This window comes from Melopsittacus undulatus, chromosome 5 (assembly GCF_012275295.1).
Source record: "Melopsittacus undulatus isolate bMelUnd1 chromosome 5, bMelUnd1.mat.Z, whole genome shotgun sequence".
In the NCBI taxonomy this organism is placed as follows: domain Eukaryota; kingdom Metazoa; phylum Chordata; class Aves; order Psittaciformes; family Psittaculidae; genus Melopsittacus; species Melopsittacus undulatus.
Genome location: NC_047531.1, coordinates 38276589 through 38297105, shown reverse-complemented (window position 1 = coordinate 38297105; position 20517 = coordinate 38276589). Strand labels below are relative to the sequence as shown.

At 37.8% G+C, this 20517-nt stretch overlaps 1 protein-coding gene across 4 annotated transcripts in view; it reads right to left on the bottom strand.

Annotated features, from left to right (window-relative positions):
• CNOT2 (CCR4-NOT transcription complex subunit 2) overlaps positions 1-20517 on the bottom strand; it is a 90863-nt gene that overhangs the window by 48685 nt on the left and 21661 nt on the right. The window contains exon 2 of one of the 4 annotated variants that reach the window (XM_034062909.1): positions 8512-8584. The exons of the other annotated variants lie outside the window; for them this stretch is intronic. The gene's annotated coding sequence lies outside the window, so the exon portion shown is untranslated. The remainder of the gene's footprint in view (positions 1-8511; positions 8585-20517) is intronic. 4 annotated transcript variants of the gene reach the window in all.

Below are 20517 nucleotides of genomic sequence, written 5' to 3'. Positions count from 1 at the left end.
ATTCAGTCACACACCAGCATAGTGTGACATTACACTTAAAAGAAAAAAAAAATGTATATACTTCAGCCTTCCAAATGGTAAGACAGTTAAAACAGCCTTAAATAAAAGTGGCACACTAAAACAACAGGTTCTGATCTGACTCATTTTGTAAAAGACTTTAAATTGTAATTCACATGTAAACCGCATCCCACTGCTTCAAAACTTTTGCTGAATTTCTTACACTTGCCAAATCAGAAACTTTTACAATGAAAGCTAGTGGTAGAGAAAATAAAAAACAACATTCCCACCGGTTTTAGGGAAGCTTTATCCTTCCAGTGGACAAAAAAAAAAAATAAAAATCAAAGGCCACCAGCAGCAAGGATACTGACAGAGCAAAGCATGGAAGCATGCTGACCAGAATGGATGAGTCAGAAACATGAAGGTCAGCTGGGCCTCACAAGCAAGGGAAGATAGTTACAGATAGCACAGCTGAGAAGCGACTCTCAAACAACATTAGGAGGATGGCATTGATATGCTTGTCAGTGAGCAAGTAAGATGACCACATGCATGCTCAGTTGCCGGGAGAGTGTTTTTTCCTTTATCTTAAGAGATAGATGTGGTCCCTTATATCACATCTAAGCTAAGCTGGTAACATTTCATCTGCTGTGTGTCCCTCCAGGCTTTGTAGACATTACCTTACATGCTCTTCAAGCAGTATTTCTTAACAGTTTCTACACACCCAATCTAGTTGAAGCCAAAAATGCCCACTGATCAGCTTTCTAGATCTGTACTTCTGTAAAATATTAAGCCTTATTAAATGATCTATGTTGCAGTAACTATGAGGTAGCCCATATCTGCCCACTGGACATCTCTTTTTGTTTCTTTTACCCTGTATATCATACACAGGAGATGAAACTTATAAAACGAAAGAAACAAACTTTGAAGTAATTCAAGTTTGCTTTGTGAACTCAGGATTTACATGTTTTCATCACCTCAAATCTCTTCTATTGTGGGAGAAGAGCAAAAGATTAAAAGCTGAAGAATAGGACTACTCTGACTTTTTGTTTGCTTTCAGCTGAGACTCTTAGCTAGCAGGCCAGATTTCTGCTTCAGCTAAAAGAAGGGTAACCATCGCTCCAGCTGGGATGTTTCCACGTTGATTTTGAACAGGCTCCTCTTTCCAGGAATACTGCAGTTATCTTTTTTCTCCTTTTTCTTTTTTTTTTTTTCATAGCAAAAAATACCACTAACTTTTTTAAGACAGCAGCACTGCCTACCTATTCCTTCCTGGATACAGCCAAAATTTTCATGTTTGGTTAATCTAAAACAATGTATTTTAAATAAGTGCTGGTTTCATAAGCATTTCCTGCAGTCAAGCACTACAGTCAGATGTAAATCATGATTAATGGAGTAGCAGCAGGGGGTTTTTTTTTTTGTTAGTTTTTTTTTTCTTTCACTAGTGGATAGAGTTTGTTGGCATCAACTAAATCAGTATGAGACCCATTTCTACCCTGACTTTTACCAGGCCAAAAAAAACGAACCAACCTCAAACCAAAAAGCTATCATTTTGAAGGTTTTTGTTGTTTAGGGGTCACAAGATAGTGGACAACTAAAAAGAGTACAACTGATTTTTAAAGATTTATCTAATAGTGCATCCACACATATTGTATTTAATGTAAGCTGCTGACCATTTGTTTGAACCACCCGCAAGAAAGAGGTAACAACTCTAATCTTACTTGATGTTAAATTTTAAGAAATACCAGATTCCTTTTGGTTTGGTTCCCCCCACATCCCTCCCTCCAAGGTATTCTAAATAACTAAATAGCTGAGAACATTCTGTCCAAAAAAAATTCCTTCTGCACACACAGCACATCAGACATCTTGTCTTACCTTAAAATACAACTGGAAAATTCAAAATATTAAGTACGTTTAATATATTGAATCCTTGAAGAGAAAGAAATATTTACGAGCTGCCACAACTTCCTGGCAGCATACCTGCATCTCAGTGACTCTCCTTCTCCAGACTAACGGTACATTCTGCAAAAGCAGAAACATTTAAAGAGCACAGACAAGTTAAAGTTAAATTCATGTATAGCTTTTTAGTGTGTCCTCCCTAAAACGTACTTGAGAGTCTGCGATTCTTCAAGGCAAATGCAAAGTTAAAATTAAAATACTTTTGTCCTTCCGTTATTTATTTTTTTTTTAAATGAAAGCCTTAAGACACTTTAGGAAGCATGTTTCTCAAAATATTCCACAGCCTGGTTCTTGTAACCTTCTGACTATGCAGCCAGGCTATGTTGTGATTACAGCTATACCAGATTCAGCCATAAAGTATGACAAAACAACTTTATGTTTTTACATTGTATCTAAAGAACAAGAACACAACCAATCTTCATTCAGAAAAAAAACCCAACCTGTTACTGAATTTCTTTTCAAGGTAATGAAAAAGTACCAGGATTCTTTAAAGTTTTAAATTGCTGAACTGCAATTCTTCGTTAATATTTTATTATTTAAGTGTTAATTGATACTAAAGAATTTTTAGAGTTAGATATTATTCCACACAGGAAAAGATAAATTGCAAACTCTGAGATCCCTCCTATGCTATCACAAATACAACCACCAAGTAGAATTAGGAAAGCAGTAAATGCATCCACCATGCCTTTCCACTGTACTAATCTTCCTCATATCTAATTTAAACCTCTTCAATAATTCTGTTCTCCATTAAGGCTGTCAAAAAATGAATTAATCTAGCTGCGAACTCTCATTTAAGCAGATGGGCTTCAGTCAGATTCCCATATTGTAAAACTCTGGCTCAATATATACTGCAAACTTTGTTCAAATATCAGAAACTGAAATAACCAGTCATTTTTCATTTTAAAGCAATTACTCTTTGAAGTGCCAGACTCTACACCACAACATTTTAAAATAGAGCTACCTCAAACTGGCAGTCTAAGCTCAGACTGCAAGTGTTGCTTAGACCTGGCCCAAGTCCCAGACATGGGATGGTCCCCTCCATCCCATACCTTCCTCACAGTTTCTCAGAAAACAGTTGCATGTATTTAGAGCTCCAAGACAGGATGTCAATTTTTAGTGCCTCAACAGCCTGGTAAAACAAGCAACAGGGTATTACTTCCCATTATTCTGTTCTCATTAAAAAAACCCAAAAGAGTATTTTCACTGAAAATGTTCTCAATCTTCAGCTAATATATGTAATCTTGCTCACAATGAAAGTGTTGTAGTTGGCGAAGTACTTAAAAATGCAAGACTTGAATTTCTGTTTTTTCTTTTCCTACAGCTGATCTCGTAAGATTCAAAAGTTACCCTGACCAACAACACTGCAACACTTTTATCTAGAGTTGCAATAGCAAACCACTCAAATCAATTTTAGTCTCAACCCATTTTACCAGTATTGCAGATGGGGAAAATACAGGGATTTAAATCATTACACCACAATCTGATGCCAAATTCTTTCAAGTCTTCTCAGGGTCAGCCAAGTTCTTGCTTCTCAAGTGATACAATCCCTTCCCCGCCCTCTCCCACCCTGCACAATCTTGAAGCAGGACTCAAAAAATTTTGCTTTTAAAAAGACACATTGTTCCAGCATTAACCTTGTTCAGGAAGACAGAGAAACACTCATTTTTTTATCACATTTTCAAAATCCAAATGCATACTCTGAGGGGACAGAGATGCCTTTCTCTGAGCATGAGGATGGTGAGAATCTGAAGGGTGATACACTTCTTCATGAACCTATATACAGGATAACTGAAGGCAGTTACACATTATATAAACTTGTAACTATTCTTAGATTAAACAAAACATCACCCACATGGTGCAGCTCTCTTTCAATGACAGGAAGTGTACCACAATTAGCCCTCTAACACTACAAGTGGCAAAAGTATTTACAAATACCAAAGTATTCTTTGTATTTGATCTCTACTTACTAACATTTAAAAAGAAAAAATGGTTTCTGAATCTCTGTGGTGCCATGAGCTTTTATTACTGCACTGTTAAATAAATGTGTTCTTTACCACTTCTGTTAACCCTTCCCTCTTTTAAAAGAGAATTTATCAAAACGCTTATTGCTACAAAGAAAAACGTTCCCCAAGGGAAGTGTACATAAACAGCCCATAGAGGAGCACTGTGCACAGCTCATGACTTCCAAAACCTAGGTACACAGACAAGTATGTTTCTAGTTCTGCACTGAATTTATCTTCAAAAAACAAGGATTTCTTTTCATTTTGAAGTGACAAAGAGAAGCCTTCTATACATTCATTGGACAATTCTCACATTAAGGGGCTGCACAGAAAGATAAATTCACTATAGTGTGAATCATCACTGAGCAGGATTTTTACAAGGCTTAAGGTTTCGCAGCAATCAAGTCTTGCTCTTGCCCAGCGTGTTAAACTTTAAGCCAGCTGGTTCCCTGCTCCAGCTTTGCTACATGGTTACATCACACCATAGGGATAGGACAAGGCAACAACCACAAGCCCCAATTTACTGTATCTTAACAGCCAAGAAATTGTATCTGAAGATCAAGGTACTAGGAAATGAAGAAATACAAGAATCCTGTTGTCCAAATTCATTTTATCATAGGGATGAATTGTATAATGGACAACATTATTAAGGAAGCATAACTTAATGTATGCTGTCATGTAACCGATGTAACCGATCACATGCAGTGGTGGATTGAACCAGGGTAGCCAATATAGCTGCCATCCTAAATTTTTCCAACATGCCCACTCCCCAGGGGCTGCTGACAAGCTCCATAACACAGGTAGGAACCACAGGTTTATTCCTGATAGCAAATCCTATGCACATTTCCATATAAACTACATATCCTGTCCAACCATTCCTACAATAGATACAACCACCTCCAGGAAAGGACTACAAACACAGCTGAGGGTGGTAACCACATAAACGACCCCACTTTTACTCCACAGGATGCAACCACCACACAGCACCTGCATGTGCTGTTTTCCTTTATCTGTTCAAATGTATTTTCATTCAGAAAGAACATCAAATCTCAATAAACCCAAGGATCCTAAAAGATCTTAACCTTCATGCTTCTCATGTCACATCAAGTGTTAACCACCAGTCTTAAAATTTCAGTTGAAAAAAAAAAACCCACAAAAACCAACTATTAATTTATTATTCAGGTACTACAATAAGAGTTCTATGAGAAAACAGCAGTAAAGGAAAATAATCTGCAGGAAGCCAAGAAACACATACAGAGAAAATATGCATGATTTGAAGAGTTCTTTTTTCATTTCTAAATAAAGATAAATTTTCTCACCTCCAGATTAAATTCTCCGATACATGTTTTGGGCACCCATAGCCCCAGTAAGCAGATAAAACCGAGGAGCTGTAAATTTTCTTTTAAAAGATAAGTCCTCAAAAAAGGACGTAAAAGTTTTTATGTTTCAGATTATTTACAAACTAAGTAATTCTACTAAGATTTCCAGTATACTACAGCTCTGTGAACTTTGAAAGTATTCTCTGCACCCTTTGTATATTCACGTTTCTGGACTTCCTATGAAGTTTACAGTCAAATTAACTGACAAAAGATTGAAGTGAAACAATTTAGGCTTTTTACTTTCTGGGTAGAAGGTGCATCCTTGGTAAGTTCTACTCTCCTCCTTTTATTCTTTTTTATCCAGTTCAACAGCTTGCTTTCTTACCATAATTCCAATAAATTTCAGAGGAAAAAGTATTTTGACTCTGTATCATTTACAGTGATCCAACAAATTTCTAAGGAAGAAAAGCTGGGGCTTAGCCTAATAAGGAGAAAGACAGGAGTCCCTCTGGGAATTTAGTGACTTCCAACATTTCATCTCTGATTTTTTTCTCTGCATTGATGCTTCCTGATTTCTTCTCATCAAGAGCAGAGCATGGGTGCTGTTCTCCACAAGGATTCTCCAGTTTCTTTCTGAAGACTACACTTATCATTGGTCTTACAGTTTTTAGAGTATAATTTTACAGTTTGTTACCTCCTGTCATAAACGCTCATAGGGACTGACACATTCTCTGAATCAGGGTCTCTGAAACATGACTACTTCATTCTTGTTCACAAAGCAACAAATCCATCCTCAAGGACTTCATACAAACAAAAATCCACATCTGAAAACATTCTCACAGAAGCATCCCTCTGTTCCAAGTTCTGTTCTGAACTACCTACTTCTAAGGGAAACAAAACATACATTAGATATAGTCGCCTGTGAGAGGTTTTTGTAAAATTTCTTGGTATGAAAAGTGATAGAGATTGGAAAAGAGAGACAACAGAGAGGGCACAACCAAAGCAGCTTTATTTTACAAGACAAACCCATTTTAATACTTCAAAAAGAACAGAGCTGTATATAAATAACTCTCAATAAATGAATGACTTTTCATCTGTGAATCCAGTATTTCAAAACAGGTCTGTCTGGTACTGCTTCATGAAGTATCAGATCTAGTCCAAATTTAAATAAGCAAGGCTGCACTGCCACTCCTGAATCACACGTCCAGGAGTGCTCAAGCTATATCCATCCTTACTCCTCACACCCTGGTGTCCACAACCATCTCAAGGATTTCTGGCTTTAAGAAGTGACTCTACTGCCTGGTTCAGAATTAACAAATTCAAAAAGAACAGTCACCTGCCTTCCTTATTACAGCAATTGCATAAGGACAACTTTTGTCTTTCTGATACTAAGGATATCTGAACTGTAACTTCTCAAACTTCCCGTGAGCCGGTCTGCATAGTCCATTGCTGCACTTGAAATGTTGGCTCTCAAAACTGAGCCTTCACCTGTGTAGGGAACTGTAATTTCACAGTACAGGCTGCTCAGATCTCAGCTTCTTTTAAGCACTACATGGGAAACATGCATTGCCACAAAAACCATTCTCAGAAACTTTGTGAAATGTACACTCTCTAATGGCAAACTACTTACCCAGCCTTGCTCTAGGAAAGCCAAAACAGTCTAAAGACTGCTTTGGAAGCAAAAGCAACACACTGATACATTATTCTGAGGAACAAGAAACTAACCTGTGCCAAGCATAACTTTTTCCCAACTAGTTTGGGATTCTGGAACAAGAGCTAGAAGTGCATAGGAGCAAAGTTCAAATTCACATTTAAATCCTCAAACTGAAGCCTAACTGAGCATATAACAGACTACATAACAAATGAAAGGAAAAACTGCTCAAGATTACTTCTGGGACTTTCCACAGTGTATCATTAAATTCAAACACATACTGCCAAAATGTAAAACAGTAATCACAAAAGCAAGCTGTTCTTGAGGTTTACTGACTCTTCTGCTCATCTTATTTTAATGATTCTTAAGCATGTCATGACATGTTCCTGGGAATGTGTCCATGCTACTTTAACATGCTATTTGGCAAAACCCCAAAGTTAACTCGTATGTTTTTAACTTCATGTCTCCTTATCACATTCACTTTTTTTTCTTTTCCAATAACCTGTAGGTTTGATTACCCCCCAGTATGCAGTCTGCTGAAATTCCTTCCTCACTGGTATTTAACAAATTTTGCTTCCAAAATGGCATAATACCCCATTTAGAAATGTTACCTCCTTCCTATTTTACTTTCAGGCCATAAATATAATGACTGGCTACATTACACAGTGCCACAGCTTGGGACTTGCAAGAAAAACCAAAGCCACCAAGTTTTTACACTAGTGATTTAAAGATAAATCAAAATGGTCCTGAAATTGAACTTTCCACTTCAAAGGTAATTTTACTGAATTACTTGCAATGCTACCCTGAATTATCCTATATAATTATTAATAACATACTTTTCTGTATGAACAAAACCAAGTGGTTTTGGGGAATTTCTTTAGTCTTTTGCCATTTGAGCTGAAGGAACACTAGGGATTAAAAAAACTTCAAGATTTATTTGCAGAACAGACTATGTCAAAATAAAAAAGAATTTATTTTGTTAAGGGGATAAATAAAATGTGATTGGTATTCACATGCCAGAATGCAGAACACACTCACTCATTGTATGGTACTGCTGCAAAGTTAGAATCCTGGAACCTTGACTACCTTTCATTATGATTACAGAATACTATACATGAAAATAATACACTGAGGTGTAACAATTATTGCACAACACTTCAAGGCACTGAATGCAGTAAAACACCAACAGCCAACAAAATAAAAATGCCCGTGCCCAATCCCTTTCTAACTTACATTAGGGAAGTTATGTTCAAATCTAGGAGAACTATCAAGAACACTTCATTTACAAATCTTACAAAAAAAAAAGCTAAATTTTTTAAAGTACATTTTAAATTAAATATATTTGTTCAATTTTTCTGTACCACATAAATGCACATATGCATCACTCCAAGGCATTTTTTAATAAAAATTTCATGAAAGAAGGGAGCATATTAATATACTTCAAATACAGTTCCTGCAATACCTGACTGTCGAATCTATTGCCTGAATACTTTAAAGAGCAAGATCTTACATTTCAATAGCTATCCCCACTCCCCTAAAATAAGGTTCTCCTCAAAGAACCTTAAGTGCACCAAAAATAGCTACCTACCTACACACTGTACTTTTGCCCATTAATTTTTTGTCTCTGCTGAGGTAAACAAATTTTGACCGATGACCACTTCCTGTAAATGAAGTAATTAATAAAACATTATTAGTAAAAATATATCATTATCTTTCAAGCTTCTTACAATTCTTACTGTTCCATAAACAGGAAAAAATGCATTTCAAAACCTTGTGCACTGAAAATAACATAAGAATAAACTTAGAATATAAAGCTTCTCAGAAGTTTTAGAGCAAAAGTAAACTCAATAAAAAGCAATAATCACACACAAACTAAAGCAAGAGTCAGTAACTGTCAAAATTTCAAAAAAAAAAATTAATACTATTTTGGAAACTTAGGAAAAAGACACATCAGCAGTAATCTCTTTCTCCCAGTAAAAGGTGTTCACAACTTGAACTAAAAGGCTACAGAGATCTAACGTATCTACAGCTCCTCTGTCCAAACAGAAAGGCACAGATGCATTGATCCTGTATAGACAAGTTATGCTAAAAATAATATAGAATTAGTCTCATAAGAAAACCACATAGAAATCACAAATGCCCCCCAGATTACTTTTAACTGTGAGTAATTTACTCTCTGCTAAACCCAATAAAACTTGAATACCAGCTGACTCTTTCTACTGTACAGCTTAAAGGGAACTTTGTCTTCTTACAAGGCAGACAGAAAGCTTCCAAACCACCCTTGGGACAACAGGGGAACAAGCCCAAATTCATGCCCCAAGACTTTTCAGAGATGACTGGAAAAACAAAACCAGAAGCTGGAATCACAGAATCTGTGTTTCCAAAACCAAAAAAAAAGAAGGAAACAAAAATCATTCCTGACAGAAATCTTGGTTCACTGAAAAAAAACTAATGGGAAAACTAAACAAAAAAAAAGAAAATTTCTGACCCTTCAGGACCTCCACAATCAGTATGTTCTGGCTGTAACTGGTACAGGAAATGAACAATAACATCGGTGAAAAAAAACATCACCAGAGTCTTAACACAGAGCAGTATGCTAGGACCCTAAGCTAGTGAAGGAATCAGTTGTTGAACATAACGATAAAGTTGTAATTTTTTTTGACCAAAAAGCCAAAGAGCGCATTCACGCTGTTGAGAGTACGCCCAGAACAGGCACAGCACAAACGGTTGTGTTTTGCACTGTCCGTTCTCACAATACTTTCCTAAGGTTCTTTATTTCAGAAGAGCAGCAAAATTTCAAAGCAGATTTGCTGAAGAATTTATATACACTTATTCTGCAAAACTTTTTATTCAGCTTTAAACAATTAAACCACAACACTCTACTGAAAATATCACCGAAGCACTGACTGACTAGGGAACCTATTCAAAATGGCAACCACTAACCATGGCCTTGAGTGCCTGAAGAAAGCAGCCAAGTTGCCCAGGCCCACAGCAGTTAGTGCTGTGGTCCCGGAGTAATTCAAGTGTGGCTCCCAGCACCAGGGCTGCACTATGCAACAAAACCCACAGTTTGCCAATGGGAGGAAGCAAAGCAGGAGGTTCTGTTGTCTCTGACACTGCTGTACCACCTTAGCACACACCCAGATTCATCACATCCTACAAACAAACTGCAGGACAGCAGGCAAGCTGCCGTCTTCCTCCTTGCACTTACAAGTGTTGTAAAGTCAATATAAACCACCAATAAAGTCAGCAGAAAGTTTCAGGTACCAATGGTTCTGTGAAGAGACCTGGCCTCTTAAGCCAAGTGCCTATACCAGATGATCCAAAGCACTATAAAGAGCAGTAGCACTGCCCAGCAGGAGTGGGACTTGGCACTGCTGGGTGCAAGGATGTGTCTGACAGCTGGCTCTTCACCTGACAGAATGGACGTAGTACCAAACACTGTGGAAAACCCACAAGGTTTCTTTTCTGAGGAAAGAATTACCATAAGGACTACATTTATTGTAAAAATACAAATTATATCACTGAAATCTTACAGGCAGACTGAGCCTTCTGCTTGACAAAGGACTGAATCCATAGAGTTCAAATAGCAGAAGACGTACTAGTTCAGAGTTTCAAAAAGTCCCAGGTAGATTCTAAACTCAGACTGTATTACTTCACACTCAGTAATGCTGCCTTCTTTACTTGTCTTTAAAATGTTAGGATTTCAGTTCTAGAATCTGTACACTTGACAATATGAAGTATTTCTTCTAACAGTGTAATCTTCAGACTTCACTAAGCTTTTATTTCATTAAATTCAGACTGGCTAAATGAGGAACAGCTCTTTCATCCAGTCTTCTAAACCTATTGGTGGGAGCAAGCACCATATTGGACATGCAAATATAGTAAAATCGTAACAGAAATTAGAGATAAAGGGTTACATTTTTTTCCTGGATATTATAAAACTAGTCACAGCATGAGCAACTGGTTTTAGGATAGTAAGTATCAAAATTTCAGCACAAAACTAGATTGCCCCTTTCCCTTCTAAGAAGGGAAAGGACCTGGGTAGGATTTCAGCTCCTCCCCCTGGTCTTTTTACAGCATCAACTACACCAAAGCAAGATATATCTCCAATAGAAGAAAGATATCTCATACCATTAAAATGCGATCATTATCACACCAGGTAAAAGAGCACTGATGAGTTTCCACAACACTCCAGCCTTGTCATCCCTGGGACAGGGATAAAGCAAGTGGGACCTTACGTGAATACCAAAATACGACTTGAGAAAGCTATGTATTTCCAATTTGTTATTTATTTCCAATTTGAAAGCAAATTGGAAATAAATGCATTTTGAATGAGAAAATGCCAATCTTCATCATTTTATTACATATGTATATAATGTTAAATCAAGAAGACAACATGCTAATACAAATATTAGCTTGTTTCATATATACACACAAACTCTATGATGATTAAAATCACTGTAATTCCACCTCATTACAGGGCTTTTGTTCTCCACATTTTATGGGAAATGAGAATTCTTTGGCCCAAAGGCTGCACATCAAACTGTATTCTTCTTTTCCAAATTAGATGTTAATTTGTTGATTAAAACTTTTGCAGGAAACAGGAAATCAGAATCATAGAATATTAAGGGTTGGAAAAGACCTAAAGATCATCTAGTTTCTTTCAAACCCCCTGCCATGGGCAGGGACACCTCACACTAAACCATATCACTCAAGGCTCTGTACAGACTGGTCTTGAACACTGCCAGGGATGAAGCATTCACAACCTCCCTGGGCAACCCACTCTAGTGCCTCACCACCCTTACAGTAAAGAATTTCTTCCTTATATCCAATCTAAACCCCCCCTATTTAAGTCTTAACCCGTTACCTCTTGTCCTGTCACTACAGTACCTAATGAAGAATCCTTCCCCAGTGTCCTTATAGGCCCCCTTCAGATCCTGGAAGGCTGCTATGAGGTCTCCACGCAGCCTTCTCTTTTCCAGGCTGAACAGCCCCAACTTGCTCAGCCTGTCTTCATTTGGGAGGTGCTCCAGTTCCCTGTTCATCTTGTCACCCTCCTCTCTCTAGCAAAGAGATACCTCATACTCAAGAGAGGCTAGCATCTGCTACCATGTCCTGCATGGTAGCTCCTGGCTGCTGCTGACTTTTTTTACCTAAGCAGAAGGCAGAGTCCAACACCATTACTGGCTCTTGGAACCATGACAGACCTTACACAACCACACTGAGGAACCTATCTCAGAGCTGACCACACTTACTAAAATTCCCTTGACCTCCTAAAAACCCTTTTACACAAACATGATGATCTTACCCCTTCCCAGAGGGCAAAGAACACCTTTTCTTCTCCCTCTCGTTTTGCACTCATGAGGCACAGTACTGTACTTGTTCCCAGCAGAGAGCTGCTCATGTTCCTCTCTGCTCTTCCAGTTCATCTTTACTAGACCCATGTTCCTTTCTAGTCCTTTTAATAGTCAATATACTTCTGTAAGTATAGTACACCATGTGAGGTCCTAACATCTAACATTTGAACACAGCAACAGTATTTCACTACAATTTGGACATAGGCACTCTTGCATACAAATCCTGGTCTGCTTCCATGTCTCCCTCAACAACATACTGCTGGTCTGAATGGCTAATTACTCACTACAAACACTACACTACATCATTCCCTGCTAATCGATCACTACTCACTATAAATTTGTACTGTTTGCCATTTCTGTATTTGCCATTTTATGCAAAAATGGGTACATTTGCTTCTGATTTTATCATCCAACAATTCAGGACAATACCAACAAGTACCAGGCTCAATGAAATGCTTATGAAACTTACACTTTCACAGTGACACACTCACATTACAATTTTCCAGAAAACTTGTGGTATCTTCACTCTAGGACATACCTCCTTAGCTTATTTATGTAGACCATATCAGTATGTGCCAAATGCTCTCCTTGAAATACACAGTACGTACTCAGATCTTCTGCTCCACCCCAGGAGGATGCTGGATTGCTTTAGCAATTTAGTTTTGTACCAAATCTTTTTCCGATTACGCTTCAAGAGTAATACCTAAGTCAAATTCAATCTATAGCACAGGTTTAGGTTTTCCAAATCCTCAGCCAAATAACTGACCCTCCATTCTAACAAACTGAGAAATAACATTGCTAGGCACTTAAAAAGTTTAACTAAAAAAACCCAAAACCCAACCAAAGCCAAACATAAAGGTGACACACCCTAAGAGCTACCTTATTTTAAAAGAATGTTAGACACAGAGTAAAGGTCACAGAAATATAAGTAACAACAAGTAACTCTGCCTTTGATTTTCAGAAATACTAGGCAGTACCCATACAGATCCTGTCCCGCTTCAATCTGCAGACAACACAGCTTGAACAACTACCTGCATACAAACCATTCCTAGTGGGAAAAAAAACCTAAACATGTTTAAGGGCCAGGAAAATTGGTAAATACTACTTCAAGGATTCCAGACTTCAAACACAGTTAATGCAAAGCTAAAACAAAGATGCCTCTGATGTTAAGACCTTAGGTCATGTACAGAGTCAGGACAATGGAAGGAATGTCACTATTGGAAAGATTTTATTCTATAATTTACAAATCCCAGCAAAAATGACAAAACAGTGCTTATATTAAAAGAAATTGAAATGTGCACGTCATTTCGTATAACATTTCCTCTATGCTAAGCTCAGATAATACAGTCTGCTTCTATTCATGCCAAATTAGTTTAAAATTTGCATTCTGAATACTGGAGAAGGTTGCCTGCATTTTTCCCTGTAGAAAAATTACTTTGAAAGATACTTTCTCTGTAGTCTCATATTCATTAGTCTTATACTCATTAGTCTTGACTGATGGGCAATTTCATTATTCCCAACGTGAAGCTGCTGTTGCTACAGTTGAAAAATCAAGATTTATTTCAGCATCTCCCTTCAAATTCAAACATACTTATAAGTGCTTTGACTTTACATTACCTGTGAAACCTCCAGCTGATCAGTGAGCCTAATCCCAACCACTTTAAGTCATCTTCGGGAGCAAACTGTTGAGAGATTTATTTTTTATTTGTTTTATATATAACTCCCTCCTCCTGTCCACAGTAATGCATAAATAAAAAGGTTTCTCCAGGTAATGAGGCCTTTTTATATGTTCCACCAAACCAAGCAAATCTGCAGCCCAAATCAGAAATAGACAGCTTTCAAAAGCAACACATAGGCTTGCTTTATAGTCAGTCAAGAGAAGTAGCAGTGGAGGAATCACTCCTGGAGTGACCTCAAACCACTGACTATAAAGGGAGCCTAAAGAATTAGGTGAACCAAATTTCAAACTTGTTAATAATTAAATATAAACAAGGCAAACCTACTCACTGTATCTAGCTGATTATACTTTACATTTCCTCTGATCTCACCAATTGGATCAAAGCAAATAATCCTAAATTTATCACATCAGAATTCTAATGGCTCATGCTAAAAAGTATATCCTTTTTTTTGTCACACAGAAATGCAACCACCATCTAAAATGAGTGACAATTAACCATGCACAATAAATTAAAACAAAGTTTACCATACAGTGTAATTATCTGCAACTCATTCACTTATGCTTTAATATACTCTATTTCCACTACACCTTGCATTCATCTAAGACAGCTCTAAATTGCCATTAGCATCTCATGCCTCAGCACCTGAAGCAGAACAGGCCTCAGTGAGCTGCACTTAAAACAATCCAAAATTATTTACAAACTGCTCAAACATGCAGAGCTTTGTCAAGAGCACAAAACACAAAGGACCCATAATCTTGAACTATCTTTTACCACAAACACTACTGCTATAAATTTGAGCGGCAGACAGCTATCAAAGCAGAACACTGCTATTTTGTGGACAAGTTCACCTATGTGACCTGACTGTCACACATGGTAAGTACAGACACACAGAAATATCTGAGTAAAGCTTCAAAATCTTCCTCCTATCCAGGTAAAATGAAGCAGGGAAAAGGAAATACTTGAAACATGTTCTAGCATCAGTTTCCCCTCTACCACTTCAGGAATTGAGAACAAAAATATTACCTTTCTTTTCACATAAAAAGTTTCCATTCAGAAAAAGTAACCATCTAATTATTATGAAGAAAAATAATGCAGGTAAGTTTAACTAATAGCTTTAGCATATTAGTGCAGAGATCATTCTAACGTATTCACATTTCTGCATACTTTTCTGTCCGGTTTACTTGACAAAAAAAAAAAAAACAAACTTCTCTACTTGGCACATCACAACCACATTCTTGTTCCCTTGCATCACGCAAATGACCTAACAATCCTAGCAGAACAAAGATTTTCATTTCACCAAAGTTAAAGGGCAGGGGTCTAATAATCCATATATCAAGATATACACACAAATACATGTGCACATGTATATCTTACTAAAAGTCTCCCTGCTGGCTACAGAATTCTAAAGCTTTAAGAACTGCCAGCACTTACAAATTAAAAAAAAAAAAAAATCAACAAAACCAAATATAAGACTCCAATAATGTAAGCTTTCTTCTATCCTCCTCACCCTGAAAAACTCACAAAAGAGTAATGTAATGGTATTCAAAGTCGTAAAACCTAAGCAAATATTCAGTTTCTGGCTAACAATATTCTCATTCAGTAACATTTTTCAACTTGCACCTTTCAAACTTCTTCATTAGTCTGTATGATTTGACAACTCCATTTCATCTTTCACTTTCAAATCCTCCTCACCTTGCACATCTGACAATGTAACTTTAAAATCCACATCTCTTTATCTGTGCACAAACTGGTATCCTCCTCAGTATCTGGGATGAGTATATACACTGAAGACTTCATCTGACGAGTGAATATCCTATGGGAGCACTACTTACTTTTAATAAAGATGACTAAAAATAATGAAGCATTCATTTGGTTAGATATCACATTGTCAAAACCTTCTAAACAGATAAAAAAGGCAAGTAAGTGTCACCACAAAAATGCATCAAATTCCAGCGTTCCAAAGACACTGACTCAGTACATGTCGCACAGATGTCACACAGGCTCCCTGTGGTGACCAGTGGTAAGAATGAAGACCAGTCGTCTCTTTGGACAACATACTTGCAAGAAAACAACCTTAGTGTGGTATTCAGGGAAAAGTGCAAAAAGCAGCTAAACTGTCATCACTGTATCAATAGTGAGCCACTTCCAGTGCTGAATTAACCCAAAATGAGACTAAACATGCAGAAAAAAGGAATTTCAAATGAGTAGATGGCAAAAAAGGAATTGGGAAAAAAGAAAAAAATAACTATCTGGTTTGGGCTTCTATAGGTAAGTGTTTACACTGTCAATGAAATTACACAGTTTCCTGTTGACACTACATGCTTTTATGGTCTCACAGATTCGTTTCATTACCTGGAAATTACAGCTATCCAAACCACAGAGCTATTTTTCAGTGATTCTCCTACCCAATAACGGATATTTCAAAGTATCTATCACAGGTGATCATTATTTTAATCCCAAATATTAATTCAAGAAACACTAAATGACTAAAAACTGGAAGACATTACTGCTGGAATAAAGAAACTGAAAAGCACCTTCAGTTTCCCAACATGATGCAGAAGCAGGTTCAAACAGGAGCACGGATAATATTTCAAAGGGTGACCAACTTTCTCATTGGTCCAAGTCAAATTTTTCCCCTGCTGCACCCTCAGGTGTGCATATCTAAACATGTATCACTGCAGCACTAAAGTTAGCAGAATTGATACTTCATTAATTATTTGCTGAATTCACAACAGAACCAGCAGAGATTTATCTGTACATGTCCACCTCCAACACACTGGTCCAAATCTCCCATTCAGACTCAAAGCCATTAAGCAACTCTACTTTCACTAAGGTACTTGCATCTTCCAGAAAACAAACCAAAGGCGAACACAACCCCTGATGTGGTCCTGGTAAATATCATGTGACTTCACAGTATCTTTTTCAATATCGCTATACTGTAGCAATATACACTGTCACCCAAAGGCAGTGACTTGTCATCTACCCCACTTCACTGAAGAGCTCTAGAAGGCTGATATGGCATTTCTGCTTCGCTGGGATAAGCAACTCTAAATTGCAAGCCCTATGCATCCCACTTCAGATTCAATAAAACTAATTCAAAATAAACTTTAAATAGGAAAAAGTAACCCATTATGAGGACAATCTTAAGGGTTTTACTCTACTGTGGTAGGACAGACCGAGAACGAATGGTTCTGAATCCACCAAGGCAGAAAAGCCTTTGCAGATACTGCATCCAGAATCATCAGTCAGCTGCATCCAACTGACAGGATGTAAACAAAATTTCTGGGCAATAGGCCTGAAGTTTAGTTTTCCACTGAGAAAAAAAAAAAAAAAGATACTTCAAGGCAACAGTACAGTTTGTTGAATCTCTTGAGACCCCTGTTTCATTATTATGAAGACAAAGGAGACATCAGCTTAGTAGGGAAAGAAGCCAATCAATCAGATATTTTACTAATAGTATATTTGCATCACGAAAAAAAGATACTTCCTCTGATGCTCACTTCTGCATTTCCATTCCAGTATCTTGAAATCAGAAGATATATTGATTTTCTTTCCTGTCTGGCCAAGAGGGAGGGGAGAAGATCAACACTCAAGTCTAAAATTACTCCATCTTTCTCCTTTTTATATTTGAAAAACAGGCTGCAAAACCCTTTCATTCTGCAGCACAATGAAACCTTCTCTACTATACAGTGAAAGTCCACACTGACTCTAGAAAGGGAAAAGTAGTGATGAGCCGTAGGACAGTAGTACTGTGACTGGTAAGACTTGTGGTTATAGTACCAAGTACAGGAGATACATGGTTTGATGGGTTTGTTTCGGTCTTTTAATTTAGAGGAAGAAAACTGCAGGTGGGGAGACAAAGCAGACAACATGAACCTGCTGGGACACCTAGAGGTTCCCAGCAACAGAGGAAATATAGATGAGTCACAGTAGGTAACACTTGTGAAGCCTCCAACTCTGACAGTATTTTTCTGCAAGTCTAAACAGTGAGTAAGGAGAAGCTGAAGCTAAGGTATCCAAGCACTGCCAAAGCCACCTTCCCTGGAGGAAAAATAAAAAAATTTAAAAAAATAAAGAGGCAAAAGAAAACATGCTCAATGGACTGCCCGCTAGAAACCCTGGCAAAATGAAAGATCACCTGTTTTCAGGCCAAACAGCACAGGTTTATCAAAAGTCAAATCCTCTACAAGAGATTCAAGCGTATTGGCAAAACACAGGTATATTGCTGCCAATCCTGGGTTTTCTTAGAACACCTACTCCTGAATTCTTTAAAACCTCTCTAGATTGTGTCAAGACAACCAGACAGAAAGGCAATATCGAAAATACCCTCCTAGAAGCCTGGTACTTCAGACCTTTCTTTTTCAACAGCCAAGGAAGCTAAAGTCTGCAGTAAAGCACAGCCGTGCTTTGGCCACACCAGCAGTCAAGAAGAGCCCAGTCACTGCAAAACATCCATGAGACTGCTGGATGCTTCCCCTCCTCTTCTGTCTCTAGTACACAGGACATTGCAGTGCCTGCCTGCAGATAAATCCTAGAAGCAAAGCCTTTGTTCCACTAGCACCTGGGGATGATGCTCTCTCTGAAAGACAAGGATGGCAGAAGACCTGTGTTGTAAAGTTGTAATACTTTCAGATGATGTGAGGAAGATGGAGATCCACTAACTTATCACACGAACCCACAAACAGGTTAACTTAATAGGCATTCATTTGATCTGCCTTTTAAGAAACAAGTAAACAGAAGCTTTTGCACCTAGCCACCATCTTTTTGCCCTACCCCCCATAGAGCCCAAAGAGACCATAAAGTCACTACCACAGATACCAATAACAGGTAGGCTGAGTAGGTTTAAAGGCCAGAAATTCCAAGTGAAAAACTGCACAGCTCAGGGAAAAACAAAAATAGCAAAGTGTTGTCAGCAAACAGGGGAGGGCACCAAGAATACTCCAACTAAATACCACTTAAAAAGCATAAGAAGCCTCTAGTTTGAGTAGCTGTGTGCACACAAGGATCTCCGATGAACACACATGGCTTACAACTCAAAGGTAAAAGAATCCCCACATGTGTCAGAAACCTGCAAAAGTGGCTGGGGTTTTTTTGGCTGGTTTTGGGTAGGTTGTTTTTGGTTTTTTTTTTTTGTTAATATACTTAAAGGAGTACTGCATTCAATAAGAAGTTTGAGAAATATTTAGTTGTTAACATATGTTCCCAAACAGTCGAATGCAGAACCAGAGCACCAGCTTTAAAGTACATGCAGCATTAGGCAGCACTTGTGGAAATGGAGCTGAGACAATCCTAACAATGACACCTCAGCTTCTGGATGCAGGCAGTTCAGCACAAATCAAAAGCACTCATCTGAGCACACCTGCACTATTCCTGATGTCTTATTTGAAATTGGTTAGCACACATCACTGCAGCTGAATCAATTGTTACACTGAAACTGAATTTTGTTCTATTTCACCTAATGGATTATGATTTCTCAAAGTTTCCTTCTCTTTAATTTGAACATCCTATGCTTATATGAAAATACGCACCTGTGCTAGCCTAGCACAGCCAAGCATTGATGCAGAGCTATTTTGTTTACTTTACTCAAAAAACATAGCCCAGGCACAGGTGTACCTTTCTTCTCCAACCATTCCACTTATCCTGACACCACATTACAATATCCTATTAATGTTTCAAGCATTTTATCACTGCTATTTAAGTGGATATTAGATAATCCTAAAATGCCCTTATTTTTAGATTGCTAGTAATTATACAGTAATGAAGCGACATTAACTAAGCAAAATAAATGTGCAATTCATGATAAACAGCTACTTATCTTTATAATATTAAGTCCTACTTAAGAGATACAAGGTCATGCCTTTACCCTTCATATATACACACTCCTTAGAGAGACAAGAGTACATGACTTCAATAAAGACCCCTTGCAGACTTTAAAAACATGCAACAGTGGTTTCTGCACTTGTTACCTCTGTTTGCAAACAAATCACAGACTCACTAGCAAAAGTTACTTGAAGTATTGCTAGTATTTTTGCTTATTTAGTTTGAGAGTACTTTGCAGATCACTGGTTTCACTCTTGCTGGCACTTCCTGATTCATCCACTGATGGCGTGGTACTGCTCCCCTGCATACTCAGACCAACTGCAGTATCTAACAGCAACAAACAGCAGAAACAGCCCCGCCCTGAAGAGCCAGCAGGCAGCAAAGGGTGCACAAAGAGGAGGAAGAGAAGAAACTAGCAAGATACCTTTGCTGACAAGCAAGAGTTTCTGCAGGAAATTGTACATCAGCAAGTGATGGGGGGAAGTACCTGAATAAATAAAAAGGCCTCATGGTAAAGTATTCAAAATGTCAACTTAAAACAATCAGCAATGCCCCTTCAACTACTCCTTTTTTTACAAAACCTTCTCCGCAAGTGGAAACACTACACACAATTCACCTTAGTGAAGTCATATCAGAAACTCATGCCTGAAGTCAAGATATGTTTAGGCAATCTCTCCCCAGATGCAAGTGGTTTTACACACAGGGAACCTTACCAACACCAACAGGGCTCAGTTT